This window comes from Diadema setosum, chromosome 15, assembly GCF_964275005.1.
Source record: "Diadema setosum chromosome 15, eeDiaSeto1, whole genome shotgun sequence".
In the NCBI taxonomy this organism is placed as follows: Eukaryota; Metazoa; Echinodermata; class Echinoidea; order Diadematoida; family Diadematidae; genus Diadema; species Diadema setosum.
The window spans coordinates 30,068,785-30,082,787 of NC_092699.1; the positions used below are offsets into that span (position 1 = coordinate 30,068,785).

Consider the following 14,003-nt stretch of genomic DNA (forward strand, 5'->3'; position numbering starts at 1 on the left):
TAGTGGTTGATTTGTAATATAAGTTATTTCATTGTTTGTACTTGACTTTGATGATCATGACATTTTTATCTGTACATAATGTGAGCAGGACCCCTTGGTAGAACAGTTAACCAACTGAAAGGGCTACCCTGCTAAAAGAATATTGAAATAAATAAATAAATAAAATAAAACGCCGCGCCAACATCTCCAGTATTGCTACGGCGCAGGGTCTCGCATGCGATTGGCTGATGCGTCGCATATATTTACATAATTCGGCTTTCGGAGACACCAGTTGCAGCGTTTGGGGAATGCTTTGTCCACGCGTGCACGATTAAGGTCATGCTCCATTGTTCTTGCTATAGTGGTTTATATACGCTCGCTCTGTACATAGTGCGTGCTCTTCGTTTGGCTTTCTATCCAAACTATTCTACCGCAATGTTCGACAACGGAAGTGAAACAAAAATTATGTTGCGTAGTAGCATGACATAATCGTGTGAAAAGAAAACTAAATATTCTCAAATTTGTCTACTTGTACATGTAGTAAAAAATATGACAGCAGACTGACTCAATGGAAGGTAGATAAGAGGAAAGAAGCGGTCACATGTGACCAATTGTATTCAAATACTACACGTCAAGATCGCACCAAACTAATGAGTCGTGTTTGTTTGTTTGTTTGTTTTAATTTAATTAGCACCACCGAACAAAGCAACATATATATGTCTTGTAAAAGCAAAACAAACAGGAAGCGTGACCCTTGCCAGCACTAGCAATTTTCTGCCTTCAAAGGGTCGCCAATGATGAAGAAAAATCAACCACAATGAAAACGCGATTTGTAAATGTGTGGATTCGCCACAGCTCCTGTTACATGCACACAGTCATGGCGTGTGGATGCCATTGCGTAATGCGTGCACCATACACATAATGTACACCATACGTGCAAGTATTCGCCATCTTGAAAGACGTACTGGTAAACAAACCCGAGCGAAACGCATTGTTTTTCGGCTCCATACGCTAAGCTCCGAGGAAGGTGCCCGGGAAATTTGACTCTCTCAGTGAGCCAATCAGAAGGCGATGTGGTTGCTAGAGGCGGGGCTTAACACCGATTGGCACCATCGTACGGATGGGTGATTCTCCCCTTGCATCGCCGCTCGGACATTGTCTTTGAGAAAGAAGTGAATTTTCAAAGCCTGTTTTCTCGCAATCTTGTCAGGCTAACAACTTAAAAAGTGCATTTTATTTCTCTTTCTTTGCCCACTTATGGTGCCGAAGGATACAAGCATTTAATATCAATGTAAAGCTTAGGAAATGGGCAATGTGATTCAGTGAAAAAATGCATTTTCAAGATTCCCGACTTTTGCCTGAAACCGTTGTCGTCGGTCACAATTATATTCTACATGTATATATGTTAATTCTTATCTAAAATTTTTCTATTTTGTGTATTCTTAATTGACATTGTACTCCCATACCCCATGAGGGTCGTTGAGTAATAAATCAAACTTCAAACTTCAAACTTCAAACTGTGAAAATCCATTGGCACTTTCATTGTATCATGTTAACTTCATTGCCTTTATGACGTTTCTATTATTGCTATTATTGTCTCATGATCTTTTTGTGCAGCGCGCGCAATCCTAGTGTGACGTCTTCTCTATTATGACGTAGAGTATGACACTCATAAGCGCACAACATGCGTTTGTTGTTATTATTTATAAAATGGGTTCAAGAATGTAGCCAATAGGAAGCGCTGAAATGAGACACACCTCCTTCCTTTACTTCAGTACAACTGCACTGCCTGTACAGGTCGAATCCTATGGTAGATTGCCGATCGTCTGTGCGCGCGGCGGCTCCTTTGATGAATTGCATGCATACGCGTACGCGCTGTCAATCCTGTAAACAACTTCTAGTTCGGGCTGCCGGCCTGCCGGCCTGTCTTCCCTTGTGCATAACATATCGTCGGTCGCATTACGAACCGGCGAATGTTCGAATTTGGGTCAATTTTTCAAAATTCACTTTTTTCCATTTTTTGAATGTCCATACCAAACTCTATCTATCCCCAAAATATCAAATCGCAAAATTCACGAAAACATGTATTTTTGGTAGTGACGAATTTTCAAAATGTCCAAATGCTGCAATTTGTGACATTACGAACCGGCAAATGTTCGTATACGCCGGTTCGTAAAATCCCTGTTCAGACGGAACACACGTGAGGTATGTGGGGCGAATCGAGGAGCTTGCGAGGCCCCGAGCGAAGGCTCGTCATCACCATCAGTCCCATGCACTCGGAATTGTGCTGGTATGTAACTACTAGGTGCATTTTGTTGCTCATTTGTTATTTAATCTTCTGTTTAAAAACAAAAGTAATGATAATCGGGGCAGGTTAATGTGTAATCATAAAATATTACATCAGAGAAGTAGAATTGCTCGACATTATCATGTAAAAGTAGCTTTCCTGTGTATTTCATTTCCTTGTAGTTGTAGATCCTACACAGTGTCGTACACCTAGCCACCATTTTTGTCGAAGGTGGTCCTTGATTATTCTTGGTCAGAGATAAAGCAATCCTCCCATACAACCCGGATGCATTGTTTTTTAAACTAAAGCATAGTAGAATCTATAAACTGAAAAAAAAAAATATCGTGTAGCAATTGCAAATACCCAGGTAGAACTGAAAATAGGCCCAAAGTAATAAATGATTATCATTGTTTTCAAAGATTCATGTTGTTGCATTAAAAAAAAAAAAAAAAGTATTCAGGCCCTAAGTAAGAATGAAATTGCATGATGAGACTGTTTAGCGTCAGTGTTAAGTCAGTTATAGTTACATATAGCTTCCTTAAGCATGCAAGAATAGCTGCTCTGGCCTTTACTGTCTAACTGAAATCCTGCATAAACAGTAAATTTATAGGCTAGATCGAGGTTGTATTCACCGGTATGTTACTTATTTTGATTACCGGGACAGATATCAATGAACTTTCAGAAAAATTAAACGAAGTTGATTACCGGTACCGGTACTCACAGTTTTTTTTTAACACTCATGTACCGGTACAAGTATAAGCCTATATCCAGGGATTTTTATTCTATATAAGTTACCGCGGTATCCTATTTGTGCCCTGATAACACTGACATGATTTTCCTTATTTATATCTTGGGGATAATTCTAGGAGCAGCAGGCCACTACAAGCAGGAGCCGAGTCCCCACAAACAAAGGCAGCACCGCTATCATTACAACTGTAGCAGCTAGCATCCCAGGAACATCAGCAGCACCTCTCGGCGCAGGAGCAGCATTAGCAGAGCCTGTAAAGTGCAACTGTAGCAGCTGAACTTCTCCATACAATTGTAGTCGCGAAGCCTCTATGTACTACAGTAGGCCTACCGACAGTACTATTGCAACAGAGCGTCTACGTATGCTACTGTAAAACTCTACATTTGTAGCAGCATGATCCTAACTTTCAACGGTAGCAGCTGAGCCTTTCAGACTGTAGCAGCAGAGCCTCTACGTACAACCGCAGAGAGTAATGGTGATGAGGATGTTTTTCCTTCTGCCTATAATGGTAAGTTTGATTCGTAACAAGTGATTATGGTACCGGTACTTGTGGACCATAAAGTGTACCGGGAACCAGGTATTCACAAACATTTCTCAGTTTACGGTGAATGGAATAGGTCATTTATTACTTTCAGTGGAATAGATGATTGAACAATACCATGTCATTTGACAGAAATCACTGTTTTGATATCTGGAATGTACTAGGTAATGTAGTCATACCTTTTCTGTAATGTCGAACTTATCTAACTCTACTGTCAAGTATCTTATGCAGATATTAACCTGGTGAGGACAGGCTCATGTTGATATTACAAGCTCTTCCCTAGGCACCTGCTTGAGCATACTTGGGGGAAGTTTCTAATGGCCTTACTGTAATTATTTCATACATGTATATCAATGTTGACTGCTACTCAATGTATTAAAAGAGAAAAAAGCAAGCACTAACACTTCTGTGTATAAGATTGTTAGGTTTTTATGTGAAAGACATCACATTTCTAATCAAAGAATGTGTAGCAGTTATCATTATTTACCTTTGCCAACCCCAAGGTGTAAAAGCTCGACCAATAGCACCTGAATTACTATGCCCTTCAGAGATCAGCAGACTTTGATGACAATTTATTTTGCATTTCAAATAGGTATGCTGGCTGTAGCTATTTTCATGTTGTCTCACAAAATGTCGTAGGTGATTGCCTGTAAAGAATTTCCTTATGTTATTTGTTTTTTCTTCTGAAATTGTGCTTTAGCTCTAAGAAATACTCTTCTTCACATTTTTCAAACCTGCAGGTACTTGTAATGTTTTATCACATAGTGTATGACACAACTGTCAAATTCCTCACTGAAATTGTCCATACAATTTTTTTGTGTGTGTGTTTTTGAACCACCATGGGCATAGATGTTCTTGTCAAGTGGAAGAGGGATGGTTCTATGAATCCTGTCAGCTCAAGTGACCTCTATCATGCTCAACGGACCAAACCGAAACAAGGTTCCTGCGTACATATGAGAAGTGAAAAAGGCTGGTGGAAAGGGAGGGTGCTTCAAGTCTTCAACATGCCCATGGATGGACGTAGGATGTCAGATGACGAGGGCATTCCTCTTTCTGCCTGAGGTAATTTGAATACATAGTTACTGATTTGTTCTACATCAATAAGTTTATCAAGATATATTATGTCTTTTTTCATTTTAAAATGATGTTGAGATTTTTATGCATAGTATCATGTAGGTACAATGTACTTTCATTGCATTACCATTTCAATATAAATGTTCAATTCTGTGTAATGAATAAAACAAATGTCGTAATTGCAGTTTGTAATGACTGTAGGATGCTGAAGACTGTTAGCTTTCCACTTCCTTTCTTTAAAAGTCTGATATTGATTATTACTTACAATTTATTATGTCAACGTCTCTTCTCAGTCCCAAAACAAAATCAATTACTGATAATTTGCTTTATGTGCATGTAATACACTGTAGATTCTAGTGTCCATGATAGATGTTTGCAAGTATATCTAGTATAAATCTTGTTGATTCTACCCTCAGGATGGTCACATAATTTTTTTCATTGATGCATTGTTTACAACTTCCCCAGCAGTATCGTTACTTGCGACAGCAGTAGCAGAGCCTCAACGTCGATTTGTGACAGCTGAATCCCCAGAAACATCAGCAGCACCGCTTGAAGCAGCAGCAGCGGAGCCTGTACATACAGCCCTAGCAGCTGAGCCTCTAAGTACGACAGCAGTGGTAGAGCCTCTACTTACAACTGTAGCAACTGAGCCTCTACTTACCACTGTAGCAGCAGAGCCTCTACTTGCAACTTTAGCATCTGCACTTCCAGGAACATTAGCAACACTGCTAGAAGCAGCAGCAGCAACAGAAGCAGAGCCTCTACAAACAACTGTGGTGTCCGCATTCTAAGAAACAACGCAGCAATGTTACCTTTGAAACTGAAGGTAATTCAACTGGAGTTGAGAAGTTCAGGGCATTATATAACTGTTGTTTGTATTTCTTGCATTATCTGTCTGTGTGGTGCAAATTCCTAAAAAAGCAATTATGAGCCAAAACTTAATTTTCCAATAACAAATGTAAAATAATTTAAACATGTGATAAATACTTTGATTATCTTTTTTTTTTCTTTATCCTTCACTCTTGTAAGAAAAAGTATGTGGCAGGCAACCTGTAAAATTTAAAGAAAATAGTTTGTCTTCTGCAAACAATAGTTTAAAAAAAAAACAGTAAATGAAGTAACAATTATTCAACCAGACTTGGCAGTTTCATCAAATTATGTGTTTGTTTTCCTTGCATTAGGTGTACCTGATTTCAATTTGAAAGCAGACTAAGTCCTCCACTCTTATTTCAGATTACAAAGAATACTGAACCTTGCTGGATGATGGAAAACTGTTAAATCTCGAGAAAGCAATGTCCCTGTCAGACATTGAAGAACCGATTTTGATGGTAACCGGACACAGGAAAGCAATAGAAAGCTGTTTGTGAAGTTTAATGGAAGTACAGCATATTCATATTATGCTGTATGTATTCTATATTGCCCTCTATCTAGTCTTGTTGGTATACATCTGGTTGTATTTACATTATTATATGTAGTGCACTAACTGTTGACCAACTTTCCTAAAATAAAGACCATTTAGGCAAACTATTGTACATGTTTCTTGTAAGGAAAGGAAAGGGAATTATTGGTGAATTTCTTGCTCATAGTGCCTTGTACAAATATAGACTTGATGCATGATCAAGTTTGTAATACTTTCTGGTAATTATTTTATCTTCAGTGTTACATATTTGCTACATGCTTTCAATAATTTCAACACAGTTTCACACAAATCGACCAATTTTTATCACTTCGGGAGGACCTTATTCAATATAAAAGAAACAATAGAAATAAAGTGTAGTGTTCCAGTATGTATGCCATTTATTGTCTCTTCATTGCAAATTTGGAAACTACTGCCATTGAGGCTTTTGAGGGAGTGGAAGATAGATGTCAGTGCAAAGCCAGAAGATTTTCATGTGGAAGAATATGTAGGTACTGACATCAGTTCTATTCCTGATAGATCTTCAGTTGTCATGAAAAAATTCATGGAATCTAAAACAGAATTGTCAAAAAAAAAAAAAAAAAAAGCTGAACAGTGGGGAAGCCTACAAAAAGTCAGAAATATTTGTAGATGGTAGAACACATTTTAACCATCAAAGATGTGATTTAACACGTAACCATATCAATCTTTTGGCTATGATTGCCTCAGTGTAAATGGCAGAATGTCTATCAGACAATATTATCATGCCTTGAAAATTCTGGTCCTAGAAAGAGAATGGCTAGCCATGTTATTGCACCACTTTTATAGTGGTCAGAACACAATTCTGAAATGCAACAAATGCCTAACTTCTCATTCCAAGTGAGATTACATAGTGAAGTATCATGGAGAATGTCACATTTATTTTGTATCAATTGTAATTTAATGTATTGTAATAATAGTGTGCAATGTAATTATTGTGAGCTGTCGAAAATGCATAAAAAAAAAAATCACTCTCTGAATTTACAGGTTACATCTGGAAGTTTGAGGAGAATGCTTTGTTTTGTAGTTACTGTATGTAATTATGAACACACATGTGGAATGGTGCATTTTGAATTAATAAAATGCAGAATTCTTCACAAACTTGGGGACTGGTGAATAGAAAACAAAAAAAAAGAACAAAAGAAAAAAAGAGGAGTGAGAGAGACACAGATACCTAGAATTGGGAGAACAAGGTGATTATGACTGCTTTGTAAGAGGGTATGTGTGTGTGTGTGTGTTTGTTCGAGTGTGTGTACTGGTATGTGCATGTATAGTGTGTGTTTGTGTATGTTTGTGTTTGCATGGGTGTAATTATATTCTCTCAATAATGAATTTACACTTTTTTATAGACAGTGACTACCAGGCGCACTTTTAGTACTCATCCAGTAGTCAATAAAAACCCATTGCACAGTTTGATAACATTACTGGCATCAACAATTAATGTGTCAGAAAGTAGGTTGTGTGTGTGGGTTCGAGTGTGTTTACTGGTATATGTGCGTGTATGTGTGTTTGTGTATGTTTGTGTTTGTATGGGTGTAATTATATTCTCTCAATACTGATAATGACTTAACACTTGTAATATTTATAGATAGTGACAGGGCTGCCAACATTTGAAACTAGTTGAGAGTGAGACTGCCATAGGCCAATGCTATGATTTAGGAGGCAAAATGAGTGAGATCAATAGAAATGCATGCAAATGAAATAAAGTTTTAGAGTGTGAAAGGACCAAAATGAGTGAGTCTCACTCTCGATGAGTGAGAGTTGGCAGCCCTGCAGTGACTACCAGGCACACTTTAATAGAACGGTACTCATCCAATCAAAAACCCATTGCACAGTTTGATAACATTACTCGCATCAACAATTAATGTGTAAAAGTACAGGTAGGTTGTATAGTTTGAGAAAATAACTGTGGTGTTTGTTACACTTTCCTAATATCCATGATTATGATACAACTAACATGAATGAACATGACTGAACATGAATGAATCACAATCCCACTACCTAGAGCGGCGAATGTATACATTACACTGTGCGCGTACCACCTAAGCGTGTGGAATGTGTGATGATACGCGCCATTTTATGTTACATTTGCCGGTTCGTAATGCGCACTCGCTACGTCCACACGTATTGAGCATGGACTTTACGAACCGGCAAATGTAAACATTTGCCGGTTCGTAATGCCCTCTCTTTAGTACGCGATGTACGTAAAACGCTGAAATGGGGGGTTTTACGAACCGGCAAACGCACTTTGCATCACTACCACAGAGCCCCAGGTGCAGCTACAAAATAATATTTAGTATCAAACAAAGCAGAAAATTCCGCTTTCATAACTCTCTTAATATCATCATCAATGTGCGGTTATAAGACACGTTTTTATACGTTTAAAGAAGTCCCGATTCTTTAAACGCGATTATCTCGTAATCGTGTTTTCGCGCAAATTCGAACATTCGCCGGTTCGTAATGCGACCGACGATATGTGGCGTACGTACGTATACTGTACTATACGTACACTTTGTACAGTACAGTAGACCAAGCGTTATGGGACCGGACGCGTACATGGAGTCACTTTGAAGAGCAAATCCAACGATTTAGCAGGTTAGTTCTCACGCCGTTTTCAGAGTATGTTGTCTAGTAGGCCTATATGAGGAGTCTATATCAAGTCTTTAAGGTAAAGGGTGCATATTCTATGTAAAATAAGTAAGTTTTCATGCGGGTGTCCGGAAACCCAACCCCCCATTATACTTATACTGTATGTGCGGGACTTCCGCGAGTGCGACGTGCGTAAAAGGTTGGGACGAACATCTTCGGACGCCTTGACCCACAAAGGTACGTGAAAAACGCTGAAAAATGATGATAGTTTTCGAATTTTCGACCCATTTTATAAACAAATGATGCACAGGATTATTTCGTGGCGTTAGTGTAGGCGTAGCTCACTCTCGGGTATTTACAATGTAGTGCAACATGCACTCGGCTTCGCCTCGTGCATGTTTCACAATTGTAAATACCCTCGAGTGCACTACGCCTACACTAACGCACTCTATCCTGTGCATCATTAGTATACTATTATTATCCATACAGAGGATTTTTAGAGCCCAAATACAAGTGTTATTTTGTCGATGCACCTCTTAACCTCAGACTTACTTAGCAAGTTTGTTGAACTAGACCAATATTTTTTGCCGAAGCGACCAATATTTAAAATATTGGAGGGCAAGAGGGGATTCACCAAAGTTTTTTTATAAACTGCACTGTGATTGGTTGAGATTCGCGAGATGACCCGAAATATGAAGTAAAAACGTCTGTGATTGGTCAATCACAAATTAACTAAAATGTCGTTTCTTCTAAATTTCTGCGTTTATACAAACAGATTTCATATATCAATTAGTTAAAATTGTTTTTCATACAATTTTTCAAAATATCACTTTCATGAAAGGAAATTAAATTTAGGTTTGATGAAAACAAGTCGCATTTTTTTGTGTGCAGGCGACGACGATTGATCAGCTCAGTGCTACTGCTAGATAGCCCGCGCGCGATACACAAATTTATACATCACTGTACTGTAGCTAGTAGTAGCCAAGCTAGCCGGCCGCCGCTTGTGTGTGTGTGCATGCTAGTACAATGCGCATGCATTTGCATGCATGTACTTACGTTACTAGATGTGTTCATTCGGTCTTTCACGATCTACGGTAGATCTCGGGAACAAGATCCAAGAACGTCTTATTCTGGTCTAAATTAGCTAACGTTAGATCTCGACGTAACAGTGTATGACGGCTACCATGGATAGATCTACAGCTCGTCGGAGATTTGCAGATCTGGATGCAGAGGATTATGTAAAACTTCTAAATAAAAAGGACAGTGAGAATACGCACAAAGCCACCAAGATCTCGGTGAGTGTATTCAAAGAATATCTGCGTGAGAAAAACTTAGATACCGATTTCGAACAGCTTGAAAAGCCCGATCTTGCAAATATTCTCCGAAAGTTCTATCTGGAAGTGAGAAAGGTAGACGGAGATCACTACAAAAGGGCTAGCCTGCTGGAAATCAGGCAAGGTTTGAACAGACACTTAAAAAGACCTGATGGCAAAGAAGCGAGAATTATAGACATAACTAAAGACGTCGAATTCAGTGAGGCAAATATTGCTTTTCAAGCTGCTCTCGTGCAGTTGAAGACACTCGAAAAGGGAGATACAACTCATAAGAGTCCTATTTCACAGGAGGACATAGATCAGCTCTACAAATCAGGGGTATTTGATGAGGATACTCCTCAAGGTCTCCAATACAAAGTTTTCTTCGAACTGATGCTATTCATCTGTCGTCGAGGTCGTGAAAATCTTCGTGAACTAACTCCAGATCATTTTAAGATAGATCAGGACAGCAACGGAAGAAAGTACGTTTATCAAAGTAAAGACGAATTGACAAAGAAAACAAGAGAAGACAACCCAGATAGTAGAGTAGATGCAGGACGTATGTACTCATCGGGAAAGCCTGGGTGTCCAGTATCTTCCTATGAAAAGTACATTTCGAAACTGAACCCGAAATGCAATGCCCTTTTCCAGACACCTATCACTTCAGAAGCACCAAAGGCAAAGACAAATTCCTGGTACAAAAACATGGCAGTGGGTCAGAGAACATTGGGCGAAATGATGTCAACTATTAGCAAGAAAGCTGAATTGTCACGCATCTACACAAACCACTGTATTCGTGCCACTGCTATGACAATTCTCGATCGCACGGGATTCAGTGCCCACGATATCTGCAGCATTTCTGGGCATCACAATGAGGCTCGCCTCGGAAGCTACACTGGACTAGTTACCGGCAAGCGTAAGAGAGAATTGTCTGATGCATTGATTTCATCAATTACTCACTCGCGGGATAAGACCAGTGTATCTCCAGACGTGTGTGATGATACAGAAGTACATGAAGACCTGCCATCACATCAAGGCCCAGGACCCAAACAAACAAGAACAGGTGAAAGTGAGGTAGGCCTAGATCTACATGAGTACAATGAGCAGGACCAAGAAGAGAGTCCTATTTTCTCTGACTCCCAATTTGCATTGATTGATGACATAATTGGTCCTCAACCGGAGCGAATTTACGATATCAACATGGCCAGTGCTTCTCGCAATACGACCACAAGTATGGAAATGCATCCCCTGGTCTTTAATAACTGCAGCAACATAACCATCAACTACAATAACTTCCAATAGAGATGGAAGTCTGTTTATTTTGTAAATAGACTGGTGTTGAAATTGACATTTCTTCAGACTTCTTCAGACATTTCTTCAGAGTTCTTTGTGTTACTGAAGAGTGTACCATACGCCTACCCCATGTCGGGATCAATTAGGAGACCATACAGCAATCGGAGACACAAAGGGTAAGTGAAAATATTCTTTGCTAAAATCCTCTGTAGGATAATAATGATAATATTGGATGTCCTTTTTTCGGTTAATACGAGGAATTATCATCTATATAGGACGTTTTCGCGGCGCATTAAAAACGCGTATTGTAGTCCGCTCATTTTTTACCGTTCAATATCAGAGCTTATTGAACGAATCGCATAGACCAACTTATTAATTCCCCATAGGCTACCGTTGTTACTTGCCGTTCAAGATCACACGATATTCAGTTCTGTCTCGTTTATTGCGTGAGCGCTTGCTGAATGCGCAAACGCTTGCTACTAGTGCGCGTCATTTTGTTACATTTTTCACAAGCGCGCAAACATCTTGCTAGTTGTTTGTTTCATACGCAGTTTTAGGGGCTTCCCCTTTTCAGCGCTGGGATGGGACTGCCGAGTCAACTTCAAAGACGAGTAGAAGCCAGGTAATTTTGTGCAGTTTATGCTTGCTCTGCTTGATTGTATAGATGATAATAATCATATTGGATGGCCTTGATTCATGGAATACCAGGGAATATTGCACTCGTTAGGGTCAATATTGCACTCATCTTCGATTCGTGCAATATTGGCCCTAACTCGTGCAATATCCCCTGGTATCCCATTCATAGCCATCCAATATAATATAAATATTGGACTCGCTAAGCAAAATATTGGACTCGTCTTCAACTCGTCCAATATTTGTGCATAGCTCGTCCAATATTTCCTTGTATTAACCTCAAGGCCATCCAATATCATATAATTATTTTTTGTTTTGGTTACCCATATTGCGCGTGCTAGCAAGGTAGTAACACCTCACTCTCAATAATCATTGTGAATATTCGCACTGTCATCCCTGAAGAAGAGGAAGGATCCTCGAAAATTCGGATTATTCATTAAATCAAGATTGGCTATTAATGCATTCCCTGCATTCCTCTGTTGTGATTTTATATATATGTATATGGGTGAGAATTTTGAACGATGTACAATTGCCAATTTTCGCACCTTAGGACATTCTTTCCCTTAGAACACGCCAGGATGATCTAACAAACCAGATTTTATCATGTCATCTCAAAGATTGGTAAATTTCCTTTCAGGAGATATATCGTTTGGTTGACTTTTGCCTGATATTTTTCATTTGACAAGGACTTAAAGGTATACTATTTTAACATGTAAACAAAGGCTAATTACACGTATTGTGTACGTCTGAGTTCGAATCCGTCATTGGATTTTCAAAAATATGACCCATTTTCACTAAAAATTGTCAAAACCTAAGTCTATCGGGAACGCCCCTAAAAAATCCGGCTCAGCGGCGGATGATTGACAGCCTGTGTACAACGTCACAACCAGAATATGCGAGCCAGCTCGGCTTCGAAGGGGTCGCATATCTGCATTGCACTGCGTGTTAAAAAATACGTGTGAGCGATAATTTTGCCCTCTTTTGAAAGCACGATTATGAAGTATTGAAAGTGTAAACTAAGGGGAAAAGCCCACGTTTAAGGAATTTGAACATTACTCTATATACACATACGATATAATTTGATTTGGGCCCATATTTTACCAAGTTTATCTTATTTATAGTCAACATTGTTTTATTCATCCCAAACCTGTTCGTGCGAAAATGTGTTGCATACTAGACGTATAGGACAGGCGTTTTATTTCTCCGGTCTAATACTTGGGCACTTGTTAACACGGGCATTGTCTTGCGTACACATAAGTTTGGTCAATACGACTGACTAGCGCGACTGGCGTTGTTGAGCAGACGGCCAATTCAGCTGCAATAACTCGCTAGCGTTTGCGCTCGGACTGCATTGGTAGCTTTGAAACTTTGAGAAAACGCCGCTTCTTGACAATGGATCTGGGGTTTGAGTCGGATTTGGAAGACACATTGTCATGAACGCAACCCGAATCGGCGCTAGTGCGCCTCCGAATCAGAGATGGAGGAATTAGATGACGACAGTGGAGACGAGCCAGCGGCAAGGGGTATCTCGCCCTATTTGTTTGAGCCGCTTGCAGAGGTGGTGGACGCGCCTCCGGGCGAGCTCGGGGAAGATGCTGAAGCTCGTGCCGCTGATCTTGACGGCGAAGCACCTGCGCCTGCTGCTGCAGGAGCAGTGAGACTGGGAAATAATAACTGGTAAATTAAAGTGAACTTGTACTTCTCATTACCAGTCATAGTTTCAAATATATTATGCTCATTTGTTAATCTATAGTCTAACCTTTGTTACATATATTTTGAAAGTTTGAAATTATGTTTCGAAAAAGGACAACATAAGTCTTATTTTGTACAGGGTACATTGTCATTAGTATACGTTATACACAGGGCCTACCAGAAGTGAGATATGTGGTATTCAGAACAGAAGTGAAGGAAGATTCGGAAGTGGGCCGTGGGCTGCTGGTAACACAAAGAAGAACAGTAGCCTAGGCCTATTACTAGTACTTTTGATAGACCTACGGAAAGATAGGTATAGCTGTCATTTCTTCATAAGTATTTTTTATGATTATCTTCTCGTAAAAGTATGAAGTAGAGTCTCCAAATCACTAGGCCATGTATAAATATTGCCACTAAAC

General features: G+C 39.4%; 1 long non-coding RNA gene across 1 annotated transcript; it reads left to right on the top strand.

Annotated features, from left to right (window-relative positions):
• The first annotated feature begins 2,711 nt into the window (after positions 1–2,711).
• On the top strand, positions 2,712–7,116 carry LOC140238945 (uncharacterized). The gene is made up of 4 exons (XR_011901937.1): positions 2,712–3,522; positions 4,405–4,617; positions 5,098–5,455; positions 5,811–7,116. It is a non-coding gene; the product is annotated as an uncharacterized lncRNA (long non-coding RNA).
• Positions 7,117–14,003: the final 6,887 nt, after the last annotated feature.